Source organism: Falco rusticolus, chromosome 18 (genome assembly GCF_015220075.1).
Source record: "Falco rusticolus isolate bFalRus1 chromosome 18, bFalRus1.pri, whole genome shotgun sequence".
In the NCBI taxonomy this organism is placed as follows: Eukaryota; Metazoa; Chordata; class Aves; order Falconiformes; family Falconidae; genus Falco; species Falco rusticolus.
In genome coordinates this window covers 6,214,734-6,231,593 of record NC_051204.1, presented here as the reverse complement: position 1 = coordinate 6,231,593, position 16,860 = coordinate 6,214,734, and the positions used below count along the sequence as shown (strand labels likewise).

Genomic DNA, 16,860 nt, shown 5'->3' with positions numbered 1-16,860 from the left:
TACAGGATGGGGGGTTACTGTGTAAATTTGACGTAGGATGGGGAAATCGTGATCTAGAAGATGGAATGAGGGACCACAGGCAGCCTGGGAGCTTGTGTCAGCAGGCTGGGGAATTTGGAGCTGGACTGGGATCCCGCACCCATGAAGTCAGAGAAGACTTCATCTCTGGCAGCTCCCATGGGAGAACAGAAGTTTGACACTGGAGGGTTCTTCTGTCTGGCAGAGAAAAGAAAAATGCATGCCAGCACTGTTGGCCGAGACTGGAAACAGCACATATTTCTAACAGGGGAGGTAATTAATTGTTGGAGCCACTCATTAAGGTATTGGCAGGCTCAGTCACTGACAGTCTGAAATCAGGTTGCATAAGTTTCTATAAAACACTTTTCTTCAAACGTGAGTTATTTCAGGGCTGTCCTGCATCACCCAGATGCTTCTTTAGAGTCAATCCTGGGTTGAAACGCTGGGTTTAAGTGTGGCCTTTGGTGTTCGAGTGTCACAGCTGAGCGTGATGCTCCTCAGGCATCACACCCAAGAGCACAGTGTCCTCCAGCAATGACCTGGTCTTCATCCCTCAGCGAAGGAGTCCTCTTGCACTCTTAGTCTCAGTGTGGTTGCAAGCATGGGAGATCCTCACCAACTGACAGCGGGGGCACTTGTTAGGTTTTCTCCTGCAGCACCCTCCTGATGCTACGTCATGTGAGCTGCTCCCAGTACCGCTTGGCCATGGCCACGCAGGCCTGGGTTAGACCCTAGGTCATATATCCGTTTCTATAGTGGTCTTTTCTTGGTTTTGACACCTGGCACCACAGAGATGCTGTCTTTATGCTGGCCATCGCGTGGGACTGTGTCTAACCATGCAGGACTTCACAGATCTGGGAACAGCCAGTTTCCCAGTAAATGGGCAAGTAACCCCTTTACCCCTCCTGGGTAAGAAAGGTGGGAAAACCAAAATATACCTGATGTTTCAGGTATGTGAGTGTTTGCTGCATTACCCCTGCCTGGGGTGTTTCCAGTTAACAGCTTATTTGTGAGTGTGAACATCAAAACCGCCCTCTGAACTGCAGCTCCCCCCTCCAACACCCAGCATCCATGCCAAGTGGCTGTACCTTGCCAAGTGTTTACAGTAATCCTTGCCAGGTCCTCAGACTTTCAACAAAGACATCTGCTAATCCGCAGAAATGAGCTTTCAGGAAAGAGAGGCTTGAAGGTTTCAGGAAACCTCCTGCTCCCAGCCGGGCTCTGCGAGTTGTGAACTTGCCTGTCCCAGCTGGGGAAGCACACCTGAGTCTCCCAAGACTGGGATTTGTCTCACACAACAGTTCCCAGTAGGTTTCCTCAGTTGGATTAGTTATTCCGCACCGTTTGTGGCCTCTGCCCTTGTTTCTGCAGCCTCCTCACTGTGCACAGATTAAAGACGATCCTTGTGAGATGCCCAGACGGGACCTGAGTCAGGCCAGGCACTCAGGGCCTGAGCAGAGCTGCTCCCCCACCCCTGCACTTCCTGTGATCACAAGACTGCAGGAAAATGAGACGAGGAGCGGAGATGCTGGTGAGAACCTGGCTGCAGAAGAAAGCCTCATCCTGCTGCCGTGGGACTCCGTGGCCCAGTTTGCCCCATATGGCCACAGGAGCCAGGTGCTGTAAGCTATATGGTGCATGAGGTTAAGCAAGGTGAGATGTTCTTTGCATCCCTGCATCCCCTTGCCTTAACACACTAAACCAGGCAGGTGCATCCACTCTGCTCTGATTTAAACTCCTTCTTTGGAAACGTATAAATACTTTTATGGCTCTGACAGAAATTACCCAATTCCCAAGAAATGTGCTCAAAATCTAAAGACAGATCAAAAGTTTTCAGTGTTTTCCTTCTCTGAAGGCTGCAGCCTGCCCTCCTGCCCGGTGCATCAGAGGTCCCATCTCCTGTGGCAGGGGTCCTGCTTGAACCCAGCCTTCCTTGAGCGTGGATAAAGCCTTTCCTCCTGAATCCCAGCTGGCTCTTGCACAGCTCCTCTCCCTCTCCTGGAGAGAGGCTCCTTTCAGTTTCAGGGCTGGGAAATCACATGCTTGATGGCTTCAACATGATGTAAATGTTTTTGGAAGAGACCTGAGCGCTGGTTGGGTGTGCTTGTTTTTCAGGCACACACCGCCGCTGGGAAGGGGCAGGCGGTGTGACCGTGACCAGCCTGGCCTCCCCTCCTGGCACTCCAGGCAGAGCCAGGTGACGCTGCTGCACTGGTGAAAACATGCAAGCGCCAATTTTCAGCATTAATAATTCCTGCAGAGGGAACTGCCAAGAGCAGCTGTGCGTGCAGTGATGGGGAGAATGCCTCGGCGTGGGTCACAGAGACCTGGCCATCTCCTCCTGTGCGCTTGTCTCCAAAAGTGGGAGCTACCATGGGGGCTGCGAAGCACCCGTCTAGAGACAACAACCAGTTCAGAAAGCCCTAAAGCTGCAGATGGCTGGAAATCAGGAGGGTTTGCTGGGAAGGGGGCTGTCCTCGGGCTCCTTCCCATGTCCCGTTAGCTGCCTAAGGTTTCGCCCTGGCACAGCAGTACCAGAGGTTACACACAGAGTGGCTGTAGCAAACCCATCCTGCAGCTCCTGAAGGCACTGCTGGAGAGTCCTTGCTCTGACGCCAGTTGCCAAGGTGCTTTGCCAGATGGATCTTTGATCCATCTCATTAATGGCACATTTTATTTTTAACAGCTAAGAACATGAACTGGGGCACAACCTCCCATCCATCTCTGCTTGCAGTTCCCAGGGGTGTTGCATGGGTTTGTCCTCACCTGCTTGAGATGTAAAGTCGCAGCATGGGGAAGGATGGCCTGGCCAGCCATCTGCCATCCTTCACCCCCTCTCTGCCCCAGCCTGGGGCCATTGCAGTGTTCAGAAACTCAATATCTGGGCCACAAAATTAACCCTGCAACAGCTGAATTAACCCTGCCTGTGCCAGCAGACCTATGCCTGAGAGCTAGAGCGAGCACGGCTGAGCAGCTCATTTGACTTCCTTGCCCAAAGCTTCCTTACGCTTTCCCTGAAAGGTAAATCCTCTACATTTCTCCAAAAAAAAACCTCAAGGCAACCTTGGAACAAGTCTCTGTGCCATGTGCATGCAGGCTGGGACAGATGTAGCCCACACGATTCAAGTATCAGGCTCCCAGCCCAGCTCATGGACTGAACGAATCGAGGTTCATTTGCAGCAGGCAAGAGAATACATCCCGCTGACTGCGGCAAATTTGCACGTGCATGGTGGACTGTGCACTCTTAACTGCACAAATAGAGAGGCAGATAACAGAGACACTGTTCCCAAAGCCCAGGAGCAGAGGGACCAGTCCTAAAAATAGCATCACTGGGAAAAGTGATCTTTGTATTTTTTAAAATAGCCTATGCAGCCGTTGGGTGAAACAGCCAAAGAAATTCTTTCTGCTCGAGGAATGGGGGAATACGTGTGGCTCCGGGTGATGCAGCCCTGCCTTGGCTGGCAGCACAGGCTGCTTTATGCAGAAGTCTGAGAATGCACGTGGCAGTGGGGGAGAATGAGTGTCCTGTGGCTAGCAGGGAATGAAAGATGCTTTATAGTCTCCTTGGACTTTTTCCTTAAGAAAGACATTGGTTTCTTTTTATGTTTTTTTAGAAGTGACTTTGAAGTTGTGCATTTATGTTAAAAAAGAACCTATTTCTTATCTTCACTGGGTAGAAGCTGCTTTCTATCTAATACAAGAATTGTTGCTCTTATCTATAATAATTCTTTGATCAGTTAGGACATGCCTAAGCCTGCGTATATGGAGAACAGAATTAGGCTCCCATCTAAACTTGGCAATGCAACAACTTTCCCCCGTGATGTCTGTTGCGAGAGCATCTTGGGATCCTGTTGATGAATAGGGCTCTTTTCACATCTGGTGTTACAGGAGCCAAAACAAAGAGTTTGTCTCTGAGTCAAATCATTCAAATCATTTACAGCGTAACATGACACAAGGCAGGGATAGGATAGAATGATTAGTTTGTCTTTTGCTGCAGTTCCACGTTGTGGCAAGATCTATTTATTTTAATGCAGGAATTCCTGTGGGAGATGGTCAAGCCTGCAGCTTAGACAGACACTTGATTTAACTTCAGGACTTCACTGATGGAGAACTATTAAAGTGGATCCAACCAGCTTTTCCTGCTCTACATGCTAGCCTGAATTTGCCTCCTTTCTCCTCCTGGATGTTGGCACTTGTTATTCTTTTATTTGTTAAAATAAATATCTTCTAACATCAGAATCTTCACTGGAGACAGTGATCAAGTCACTCCTTAACTTTTTCTTAGTTAAACAAACTCAATTGCTTTAGTCTGTTGGGTGGGTTTGTCCCACCTCTAATCATTCTTGTCTTTCTGGACTCTTTCCAGTTTGTTTTTTGCAGTGGCAGCACGAGTTCCAGTAACCCTGTGACCAGGTCTGGCTAGATCTGTTCTGATTTCATGCAAGGGTCAGGCTCAAGCTGTTTTAAGCACCCGACAGTAAAAGCAGCTCCTTACTGAACATACCCTGTCCTCTTTCATGGTCCCGAGTCCACCTGCAAGAACAACCTGTCTTTCCACACCCCATGGAGGGGCAGGAACGCGGTTAGAGATGAGGAGGGAGCAAGGGCCACATGCATGCTGCTGGCCAGAAAGCTCTTTCTGACTCAGTTTCCTTTTCCTCCAAAACTTCCTTCTGATTTGATCAATAGAAAAGTATACATCTGGCAGAAAAGGACCAGCTCTACCAGCCAGACACCAGCAGGAGTTTTTGTTCCCCTCCTTGCCTGCACCGAGCAGATACATCACATCAAACACTGCAGAGGACTGGGTGGAAAACTTGACATTATGGTGACCTCCAGAGAGGTTCCCCAAAGCCCAGCTTGAATTCTAAGTCCGGTTTGTAGCAGGAATGAACTTTGCTGCTTGCAAACCGTGCCTGGAGAATTGCGTGGATAAATCCCGGGTGCTTTCATGGAGATTGGGAGAATTTAATCTAGCAGTGCTACTTCACTTCTCTGTGCTACAGCCCAGAAATGTTTGCTGTAATGGCTTCACCCTCTTTTCAAATATTGGTCTTGGAAAAAGGACTCCCAAAGAAAACTGTAAGGCAACAACAAATGTCTAGGACTAATTGAAGGCTTCTGGTTTGTAACAGCCTCAGCTGACTCATTTCTTGACTTATTAGGTGACTAACAAATTCATACAGCCCCAAGAGGACAGATGGCCCTATGGGGAACCATTTTTATGAAAAAAGAACTCTCTGGGGAAGAGAGGTCACTCTCATCAGACGGACATGGGTTTGGGACAACAGAAACAGTGTGGGAATGGGTTGGTTTAGCCCTAGAGCTAATACTATCTGAAGAGTGTGAATGCGAGTGAAGAGTGTGAATGAATGTGAGTGTGAGAGAGTGAATGCGAGTGAAGAGTGTGAAGAGTGAGAGATCCAGCAGATTCACCACAGGGTTTCTTGTTGTGTTTTTCAAACCCATTACTGTTTTGCTGCTCCTGCTGCTGGATTCCTTGTGTGAATAGCATGTCCCACGAACACGAGCACCTTGGCTTTGCAAAACCCAGCGACAGGCTGTGAGTTCATCTGGGTATGCGCGCTGTAGGAAACCAACATCTGCTACTTTGGTTAAAGTCTAGAGGCTGGGTGTTTGGTGTGAGCTGGAATTGTGTAGCTTTAACCCCTTCAGCTCTTCTCCACAGGCATGCCCAGCCCGGAGCTTCCTCTGGAAAAAAATGGGAGGTCATGGAACCATCTCCCTGGTGCGATCTTGCAGCAAGTGCATTTTTATCTCACCACCAACTCTAACCTGCAGTATTAACATCAACAAAAGAATGGTTAGGCACGTGTTGAGCAGTGCTCCAAAGAGCAAGTGGAAGAATTTCAAAGGTTGATACATTGCACCCACCTCACAGGTACTGATCATGCTGAAATGTGCCCAGGCTGTATCAGAGAATTTTGGGGTTGGAAAGGACCTTTAAAGGTCATTGCACTGGGTTTGCATGGCCAAGTTTTGGCAGGTAGGGTGGGCTACAGGGGTGGCTTCTACGAGAAGTTGCCAAAAGCTTCCCCCATGCCCGACGGAGCCAACGCCAGCCAGCTCCAAGATGGACCCACTGGCCAAGGCCGAGCCCATCAGCGACGGTGGTAGCGCCTCTGGGATAACGGATTTAAGAAGTGGGGAAGAAAACCTGCAGAACAACAGCCAGAGAGAGTAGTGAGAACCTGTGGGAGAGACAATTCTGTGGCCCCCCAAGTCAGTGCAGGAGGGCAGGGGGGGCTCCAGGTGCCAGAGCAGAGACTCCCTGGCAGCCAGGGGGGAAGCCCCCGGCAAGACAGACTGTGTCCTCAGCCCATGGGGGACCCCACGCCAGGGCAGGGGGTGCCCGCAGGAGGCTGTGACCTGTGGGCAGCCTGCGCTGGGGCAGCTCCTGGCAGGACCCACAGCCCTGTGGGGAGAGGAGCCCGGGCTGGGGCTGGGCTGGAGCTGGGCTGGAGACCCCCCAGGAGCCAGCTGGGCCTGGGGGGCTGCAGCCCGTGGGACGCCCCACGCTGGGGCAGGGGCAGAGTGTGAGGACCCTCCTCATGGGGCGGAAGGAGCAGCAGGGACAGCATGTGATGAACTGACTGCAGCCCCCATTCCCCATCCCCCGCGCCCCTCGGGGCGAGCAGGGAGAAGAATCGGGAGTGAAGTTGAGCCTGGGAAGAAGGGAGGGGTGGGGGGAAGGTTTTTTAAGGTTTGGTTTTAGTTCCTGTTATCCTGCTCTGATTTCACTGGAAATAAATTAAACTAATCTCCCCAAGTTGAGTCTGTTTGGCCCGTGACAGTACTTGGTGAGTGAACTCCCTGTCCTTATTTCGACCCACAAGACTTCTGCTGTATTTTCTCTCCTCTGTCCAGCTGAGGAGGGCAGTGATAGAGTGACTTTGGTGGGCACCCAGCATCCATCCAGGGCCAACCCACCACAGTCATCTAGTACACCCCCCCTGCAACAACCAGGGACATCTTCAACTAGATCAGGTTGCTCAGAGCCCTGTCCGGCCTGGCCTGGAACACTTCCAGGGAGGTATATGGGAGAAAGACACGTGTGGAGGGAGAAGCTGTGGCTCCTCTGAAGCTAGGCATGCAGGAGGTGGCAAATCGCCTGGCTCCAGCATTGCAGAGCTACCTCCGCTGCCCTGGGACTCACAATGCCAGGCAAAATGGTGCTGGCCAGCCTGATCCACAGGGGATGAGCGAGCCAGACCACAGCCTGTGCTCCCTCCTTCCCTGGGCAGGGACAGCAAGGCTGTGCTGCAGAAGTCTGAGCGACCGGCCTCAACGCAGAAACGTGAGGCACTGGGGTGTCACAGCTCTCACTGCTGCTGCCCCACATGGCTCAAAGGCTGCAGGATCACGCGGTGGGCAGGCAGTCCTGGAGGAGGAAGCACAGGGGAGAAGCCTTGATGTTACTCTTGCCATTTAGCTGGTATGAATTATCTTTTTATCTAGTGGATGAATTACACCTGAGGACAAAACCTCTGTCTTACAGCATGCTTTAAGGGCTTTTGTTATTTTGCAACAGATTAACACATAATTAACTTTAAAGCATTGCATGCATTTTTCTGTAAGATTAATACCATGTCTGATTGAATTTTTAGCCCATTTCCATTTATACAATCTTTTTACAGTCTGGTTTAATTTAATTAGACATTCCAGTCCCTGACACTTTCGATTTATCTTAATAAATTTCATAAGCAAAGATTGAGCCAGCTGCTTTTGCTGGAGCACTGTTGCTTTAAGGAAGACAGTGTCGGATCTGTGTGAAGACCTACTTTGTGTTATGCCCCTGTTCCATCCTGTGGTCTGTCTAACGAGGATTCTGCCTAATTGTTGCTACCAGAATTTCCAAGGCTGGTGTGAAGAGCAGAGGCAGGAGGCACTGCCTGTTTCTTCCTGCTGGGTACATTGAAGTCCCCTTTGCTTGTACAGAAACTAAAGGACCCTCACAGACAGCAAAACCACAAGCCCCGCATTTATCAGCACAGATAAATGGTGCCTGTGTGCTCTCCATTTATTTTGTAAAGGGCACTTTCTGCATTAGGAAGGCAAAGATACTCTGGGTGCTGGTTTTTGCATGTTTTGCCAGGTCCTAATATTAGCTAAGGTTTGCCTGTTTGCAATAAAACCCGATTGATCTGTCTGTAAATATTTAGCTAGTGACTCCTCCCCTCTAGCTGTACGGTGAAAGAAATCTTTCTCCTTTTTGGGTATTTTGTTTCAGAGGAGGAATGTCTTCTTCTTGCACAGTCTTGTAGATGAGATGACTTTGGACATGTCTGTACCTCGTTTCATGCCCTGCTCCGGGCCAGGTTGTTCACCCTGCAGTTGTGCCTGCTCAGCCCTGGGGACAAGCCATGCAGAAGGAAGCCTGGATCTATTTCTCTTCATGTCTCTTCACACGTGGCGGGAGGGGTGAGGATCATGCCAGGCTGGACTCCCTCCACCAAGATCATCCTTCTGAGGAGTTAAAAATTAATCACAAAGGAGGAGTTAAAGCTGTGAGGTTTGTGAGGGTTATCTTGTCTATGGGCAGGGTTTTCACTGGGAAATAAGGGAGGGAGGGAAGACACTGAAAGTAGAATCAGCAGAGAGCATGGATGCCAGTGGAGGTGGCAGTGGACTGAGGAGCTGGGTGGGGGGCTGGAGACATGAGAGGGAGAGGACACCCAGAGTAAAAACTGAATAAACGCCCTGGAGATGAGATGTCTCTAGCTGGACTGTGGTTGACTGCTTTGGCTTTTGTTTTTCTGTTTCTTGGTAGCCCTTCCCTCCACATATAAGAAATAGGAGAAAATATGAATATTTCCAACATTTTATTGTATTTCCAATCTGAGAGAATTAGTAACTCACACTAGAATGGCACACAGTCATTTTGTTAATTTGTGCTTGAGCAGCGCTGACAGGAGCTAGTGGAGTTCCCAGGGTGGGTGGGAGAGGGGTTTGGGCAGGGTGACAGCCTGGAGCGGTACAAGGACCTGAGTGGGGGACCAGGATGTAGCAGCCGAGTAAAGAAATCTGCTAAGAGGATACACAGTATGGCAGCTCCTCATCACTGCTGCAGCTCCTGGTGGGGCTGGGAGGAGGTGTGAACATGAAGCTATGCTGACCCTCTCGCAAGGCAGGAGGATGGCCACTTGGCAGAAACAGAGTGGAAGCACATCACAGCAGGCAGCAGCAGCAGCTGCTGGGTTTTAATTCAGACCATCTGAATGCCTGTAAGAGGAGAGACCTTATAGACTGCTCGGGATTTCTGAAGGTTCAAGTGGAGGACAGGGGCTGGGATGAAAGGGGACATTCCAGAAGGGAGGCTGCACAACAGCAGCCACCGACAGCTGAGCCTCCTCAAGGGCTCCCTGTCCCGACACTCTCAGGATTTCCTCTCTGCTCCTGTACCACATTGCTGGATCTGCTCCTGCTGCGGGCAGCATATCCACGCTACCCACCATTAGTTGGTGTGATGGCTTTGAACATTTCAGCTTCACAGGAAGGTGCAGCAGCTCTTCCCAACATGGTAGGAAACTGTGCAGAGGAAGAGGGAATCCTGAATGCCTTGCAGACATGGACCTCAGGATGTTTCATAACAAGATCCCATATTATGGCATTCAACAGCGATTGCAGAGCTGAAATGCCTGAAGCAGAAGTTTTGGTTCAGGCCACACTATTTGTCCACTTTAGTTTGTTCCAAAGCCTACATCTGCAGTGCCAGGAGCAGAAGTGCTTCCAAGCCCCTGGACCGAGAGAAAGCTCTTCTGCTTCACCAAGGCAAGCCCTGGGGATGATGCCTGTGTTCAGCCTGTCAGGAAAAGAAACTGCTGTGTACAGTAAGAGGGACAGAGTCCTCTAGTCACGGCACCTGAAAATGCCACACATTGCAGCACACACCAGCCCTGCCTGCTAGAGACAGCTTGGGTCTGACACCTGATTCATCTGACTGTGCCACCCACCTCTGTCAGTCCTCAGCTGAAGCTTTACTCCATGGCACACGCCAGCCTTACACACCCCGACCCCTGGTAAAGGGCAGAATTTATCCAGCCTCATTTGGCTTCATTGCCCAGCAGAGATCAGTCCCAGTATGCTGACAATATCTTGTCTGAGATGCAGGAGTACAGACGCGCTGTCATGCACCTTCCTACTCTCCCTATGTGCTGAGGAAAGAGAGAAATGGACACGGAATAGTCATTTATAAACTGCTGCAACTTGGGGAGGAGGAAACTTTGAAACCTAAGCCAATCAGGTTTTGCCCACATCCTATGGACTTTAAAAATTGCTAACTAGATTAATTCTTCTAAATAAACGCACTAGTACCCAGACTGCCCTGTGTCTACGTGCGTCCTGCTGTGGAAGGAGCAAGCCAGCAGATGTACTGGAATAAAACCAACGCTTTCAAATGTGAGGAGCACTGCTGCAACGCTGCAGTGAAAGGTAAGCCACTAGGTTGCTTGGCTGAAACGTACAGACAAACTATTTTTTGCCAGGTGTCATGCTTGCAACAAGTCACTTGGTATTTCTGAATGACCTGCACACCACAGCTCGGAAACCCCGCAAGACAACGTGGCTTTTGGACTCTGCCTGCCACTTCTTAGCTTGGGAGCATATACCACTAACTGCCAGGGATCCCATAATAATTACAGACATTTTATCTGCATTGTGTCACACAGTGAAATTACAGTGGGATGTGACAAGACCGGCTATCTAAGAACAAAGTCCTCTACTATATATGAAGCAAAACCTGCAGAGCGAATATCAGCTTTGGCTCCTCCTGCTGAAATTAACTTCTTGGTTACTGATCTTTTCACATCAGTGAAGACAAAGTCCCTCTAGAAGCTTGTCTGAAAATCCAGCACAGTTTTTCCCCCAAAAAAAGTACTGGATGTGTAGATCTAAGTGCTAATGAATAGAAGTTGTAGCTGGGATGTATTTTTGACAAATGGCTACAATGAGCTGAATCACAGCCAGCTCCCTCAGAGGAAGTTGTTGCACATTTTGGGTTAAGGAGTTACTGGTTAAAGCAAAAGTATTCAATCAAAGTAGTACTGTCAACCTCTCAACTTCTTAGAATTTATGAGCTTGATCTCTACAAACTATATATAAAGATTTCTTTTGATAAAACAACACTTGATTTTTTCATTTACTGCTTAATTCTCAAGAGCTGCGGCTTAAAAAAAACCCAGGCCACATGAATATTGTAATATTTTGATAAAGATTTTGTGCTTATTCTCTAATATATCCTTAAATAGCTGAGATGCTGTAAGGCTTCAGTGAGTGGCACCTCTTTTTAATACAACCTGTGACTCTCAGAAAAAGTGATTTTTATGGAGCTGAGTTTGGAAACCTTTTCAGCCCCCTCCCAAAAAGGCGCCATCACTACAAGAGAATTCCTGTAATCTACAAGAAAAAGAATGCTCAAATTTCCTTGAACTGAGCAGCCAAGACCCAAACTCAGAGGCTGCTTTTAATAATATTGGCTTTATCTTTCCAGTGCTCATTTCCTCTTTTTATACGCTACGCTGGTGCCTCCACAGAAGAATCTAATGAAGATTCAGCTTCATGCAAGTTGGTTGGAAAAGTGCTGAAATCCTTGGATGACCTCCACAGCAGAGGCAAAATCGGTGTTTACTCAATACTCCTAACCATAAATGAGCAAACGACAGCTAGCCCTAGCCCTGCTCCCTATGCACCCAACTCAGATCAAGAGCTCATTCTGAACAGGACACACAGCTGTTAAAATGCTGACATGTGTTTCCTGATGATAGACCAGAGCCAAAAGCAGAACTTGTTCAGAAAGACAAGCAATTTGATCATATTTTGGCAAAGATAAGAGGAAGCTTTACAGAACTGTATTCCCTGCAGGGGCCAAACTCCGATTAATTGGAACTGCTTGGTATTCAAAAGAGCTGATGAAAAACTTTTGAAAGCCATTGAGGCTGTTTCTTATTTTTCACTGGCACAAGCCACGATTATGCCATTCAGATGAAAGAATTAGATCAACATTGTGTAACCGAGATCAGAATCAGACCCATTCTACAAAGGCCTAAATTTTCTGTTTCTGTACCTCTCACCCCAGCGAGGTAACAAACCCAGCCTATTTCCAATGTTAGGATTAATTTCTGTTGACCTCTTCTGCATAGTCTTTTAGCACCAGAAAAACAGTCACATGCCAACATTATACAAGTCTGGGCTTTTAAAATCTTGGGCTCCATTTCCCACAGAGGTATGGCTGCAGCGCTAGACTGCTTTGCTAACTCATTCAAGTCTGGCTGTGATACACAGCTTGCTTGAAAAGTTACATCACACAAGAGGATGAGATAAGATGACCCATTAATTTTTAAATCTACCAATCAAGGTGTCTTCATTTGTTTCTTAATAAAAAAGGGATATTGCAAACTTACTCACATTGAGATATATATGTACATAGAGAGGATATTTATATATTTATACAGAATATTTACAAAACATCAGTACACGAGCACTCACCCTACAAAGACAGAGCCTGTTTGAATTTCTAGTATGGGTGCGTATATACATGTAAAAATTGAGAGAAACGCAGTATCATGTGTTTTATATGGGGCTGAAACCAAGGAGCTAAGAAATTTGTCAAGGATCATAAAACTGTAGCAGAATCAGAAATGAAAGCAAACTACCTTAAATACTGCTTCTGGTTTGGGCAGGGAAGTGCTCCGAGATCTGTCGATAACAGTGCATATAAGGCACTGTTATTCCTAAGGCAACATCTTCAGCTACATGATCTCCAAAGAGCTCGAAGAAGTGAGTTTTACCATACAAAGTATAATAATTTTGGCTGCAATTCTATTGCCATTTACTCTACAGCAACCCACACCAGCTCACTGGTTGCAACATGAGTCTATCCCACCAAAGTGGGTTCCTTGCCTTGTGTTTTACTCAAAGACTGCTCAAGGGTTAAGGCTCAGCATATGCAAGTTACAAAGCATGCTGTGTCTCATGTGTGGGAGTAAATGTCATATCCCACTGCACAGGGTATTTATAGAACAGCACTATTTGGGAAGTGAAACTTTTTAATGGTGAAGTTTTCAACCAGTTGCTTCAGGTTTAAGTTCCGAAGAATGAAACTGCAGAGAACCCCGTTTTACACTTTCTGGGTCTAGTTGGCTCGGAATATTACCATGAAACAAGCGGGGTCTGAGTCCAGTTACTTCAGGTTTAAAAGGTCCAGTCTCCACACCAAAGGACTGCTTCTGCAGCTGACATGTCAATCCTGTGTCCCCACCGCAGGACAGAGCACTGCTTTGTCACCGTTACTCACACTACCTGGTGGAGGAGCTCTTCCCACACACAAGTACAGCGCAGTCCCCAAGGGTCACCCTCAGACAGGCATGCAGCTCCTGGGGGATGCCGTTCTTCCCGCAATCCGGCCGGCTGAGCACCCCAAGCCCCCGAGCTACTCCACAGTGGTTCTCCAGTGTAGCTGCCCATGGCCAGACACCAACCTTCAACATAAACTGAAGCAGGTGATCCTCTTTTCACTGAGAACAGCAACCCTGGGAAAGCCAACAGTAACGTAAGGCACCAGTGACCCCCACGCTGCCAGTGCTGCCAGCTCAGCAGCTCACGCAAGGGCTGGACTGAGGGTGCTGGAAGAGGGATTGGATGAGTGGGCACGGACTGCAGCTGCATAAAGCTGGGGGTGACAGGAGGAGGTAAAGTGGTCAGAATTCTCCCTTGTTAAACTGGTGACACACCACAGGGGCTGAAGCTGGGTTGGTGGGATGAGGCTGAAGATCAGCCAGGGTGGTATAAGCTGTCCCCATCTCTAGATCCGGACTGAAGCTCACACTGGCAAAGGCCCCTCTGGTTCAAGTTCTTACACAACTTGCCATTTGTAACACTCTGCTTTTGGCTCACACATACACAGTGAGCACCAAATGTGGAATAACAGATTGAAAACTCCAAGTGAAAAGCTGTTTTTTGATCAGTGGTCCCAGAGTAGATCACCTTAACCAAGCCAGGCAGAACCAAAAGACCTTTTGTGAAACTAACTGTGCTTTCTGAGCTGTAACTATAATCACAGCACAGATTCCAACAAGTATGTCTTGACATTACTGGGTCACCCAAAGGGCAGGCTACACATATCTTGCACCAATTATTAATGCAGCTATTTGTGTTAACTCTCCAAATCGAGTAACTGATACACCTGGTGCAATTTACATAAATAGGAACACAGTTACATTTGCATTCACACTCCATTCACACTCGTGTCGATAACTACTTGTGGGTTTTATTGCCACAATAGAAACCCAATTGAAACCGTAGCTTGGCTGTACATGGTCCTGTAACCACAAAGAAGGGGCAGAGCAGAGGTTGGGCAGGCAGTGCCAGTCTCCCAGCCTCGCCCTCACCAGCTGGGTTACTTCTGCTCCGGTGGGTCAGACACATGGTGCTCTCACCCTCCTCCAGACATGCTCTTCCTGCTGGAGAGGTGGCAAAAGCGCTCTGACAGACCGGTACACGCTCACGTTATTTCCAACAAATGAACTCTTTGTATCTTTGAGCTATTGCAGTGTGCCCTGAATACTGCTTGCTTATTGGAGCAATCATTATTACATTATTTACACTTTGTTTGTGCTTTCAAGACATTCTTTACAGCTTAAGGGTGACAAACTACTCTGCCAGCAAGCTGACTGAGACCACCGATTCATTTCATGTAACTTAACCACAAAAGACAAGCAGAGTATACTGGATTTCAGTATTGAACGACGACTTGTAAAAAGTGCCACACATGCTTCTCAAAATCTCAGTCCTATACACCTCCTGTTTGCCCTCTTCAGACAACAATTACAGAATGTAACTTCAATGGAGCCCACAAAATGAGTATTAAGGTTCGTTATGTTTTGTCAAAACCATTGTTTGATCTTCTTTCCACTGTGATAAAAGTGTCAAGGTCGTAAATACCTCTAAATGCAACATTATGATCACCTCAACTACTCCGGCAAAAATAACCTAACAAAGACTCCCTCAGATTTTTAAAGGCAGAACTGCTGCCAAATTATTTCAACTTCTGAAAAGCACTGCCTTGTAAAAATTTCTCTTGTTCTTTATCTTGACCAGCAGACATTCCATATTCTTTAAGTGAGGGTAAGACAGTAAGAAATGTTGAAAAAGATGTGACCATCCATTACCATAACTCCTTCCTCACTTGAGGTTTTCCTACTGCTTGAATACAAGGATGATTCTTCACTCGGGACATGAGAGATGGGGTGGATCTCAGGGTCTGTGCCTGTAATGCATGCCACCTGAGTGTAGGGGCACACAAAACATGAACTAACTCATCCCTGAAGCCCAGCTCTCTCCATGCACCTCACTTGGCATTGACCACAGCTCAGTTCCTCCAGGAAGGACTGACAAACCACGCGTTACTACTGGCCACCTCCTCATGACAACTGACCCGACGATACCAACCCCATTCCCAGCATTTTCTATTTCCACTTCAATAATCTCCAAAAGATTGGAGTAATCTGCAGAACAGCCTATTCACTGGAACATACCATGTATGATAGTGATCCACCGTGACAGGTTCATTTAACCCTGGTTTTGTACTATAACCAGGCAGCAGGGGATTATTCTGCAACACGGTACAGCTCTGTTCACTTAGGAAAGAGCTCTCAGGACTGAAGAGTTATCTCCAAACTACATCAAGAGTCTGAGCAAACGAGGTACCTGTGCAGAGCCAGTTTATACTGAAGATGAGGGACACTGGATCTTGCTACTGCAGATTTTGAGACTGCTCAGAGCACTGTCACAGTGGTTATCATACACAGCCTCTGCCACCACTGTGGGTCATCCTCCTGCATGGGGCAAAGCATATTGTATGTCATACACGGGGTGCAAATCCAGAGGGAATAAGCAACTGTATCAGAGTCCTTTCTTGAAAGCTCTGAAATAATTTATTTTCTGTAGCCCCCACCCCTGAGGCAAGGGTTGGGAGTTTCCCAAACATCCCTTTACATAGTGTCAAAGCAAAGAAAAACGCTTCTTGGGCAAACTAGAATCTGCAGAATAAACTGTCGCTTATTGGGGAGTGTCAGGGCCAAAGTGAGGGGTGAAAAAAAAACCAACCCTACCAGAGTTCTCAGAAACTTACACTGCTGAAATCTCCACAGCAGGACTGAACCCCTTCCAATCACCTCCACAGTACCTGGGGATCAAGGCTCCCCCTCTTCTCTCCCACGGCCTGGATAGAGCTCTGACATCAGACTCAGACAGCGCTTCTTGCAGCCCTTCTCTTAGCATTTAACTGGCAGGAGTCAGCACAGGGGGGGAAAAATAACCACAGAAAGTCTCATAAGCCCGAGGCCCGGCTGGATGGCTCCCTCCCGGGGGCACCGGGGCCTGCGGGGGACCCGGGCCCTAGCAGGACTAACAACCGAGCCGGGCGGCCGTTTAACGATACGCCGCCGCGCGCCGCACCCTCCCCGCGCCTGCGCACCGGGCTCAGCCGCGACACCGGCAGCGCCTCACGGCAGCAACGCGCATGTGCAGCGCGGCGGAAGTGGGAGGGGTGGGGGGTGCTTGGCAGGAAGCCCCGCCCGCTTCTGGGAAGCCCGGGCCGCCCCCGCCGCCCGCCCCCCATTTGCCCCGGCCCCCCCGGTCTCCCCAAGCCACCCCCGGCCCCCGCAGATCCCGGGCCCCCGACCCCTCCCGGGCCGCCCTTGTCTCCCCAGGCCCACCCCTGCGGACGCGGCCGGGCCGGCCCGTGGTTGGGCGCGCGCGGGCGGCGGGGCGGGCTGGGGCGGTGTCACACGGCACGGCGCGGCAGTGATTGGTTGCGCGGCGGAG

At 48.8% G+C, this 16,860-nt stretch overlaps 2 long non-coding RNA genes across 3 annotated transcripts; one reads left to right on the top strand and one right to left on the bottom strand.

The window, feature by feature from the left end:
* The first annotated feature begins 7,057 nt into the window (after positions 1-7,057).
* On the top strand, positions 7,058-11,160 carry LOC119158943. The gene is made up of 2 exons (XR_005108012.1): positions 7,058-7,474; positions 8,270-11,160. It is a non-coding gene; the product is annotated as an uncharacterized LOC119158943 (long non-coding RNA).
* LOC119158942 lies at positions 8,847-16,548 on the bottom strand. Of its 2 annotated transcripts, none has more exons than XR_005108010.1 (3): positions 16,166-16,548; positions 15,742-15,869; positions 8,847-14,495 (listed from the first exon to the last, which is right to left on the bottom strand). It is a non-coding gene; the product is annotated as an uncharacterized LOC119158942 (long non-coding RNA). The 2 variants fall into 2 exon arrangements; XR_005108011.1 differs by having other exon boundaries at positions 8,847-14,492.
* Positions 16,549-16,860: the final 312 nt, after the last annotated feature.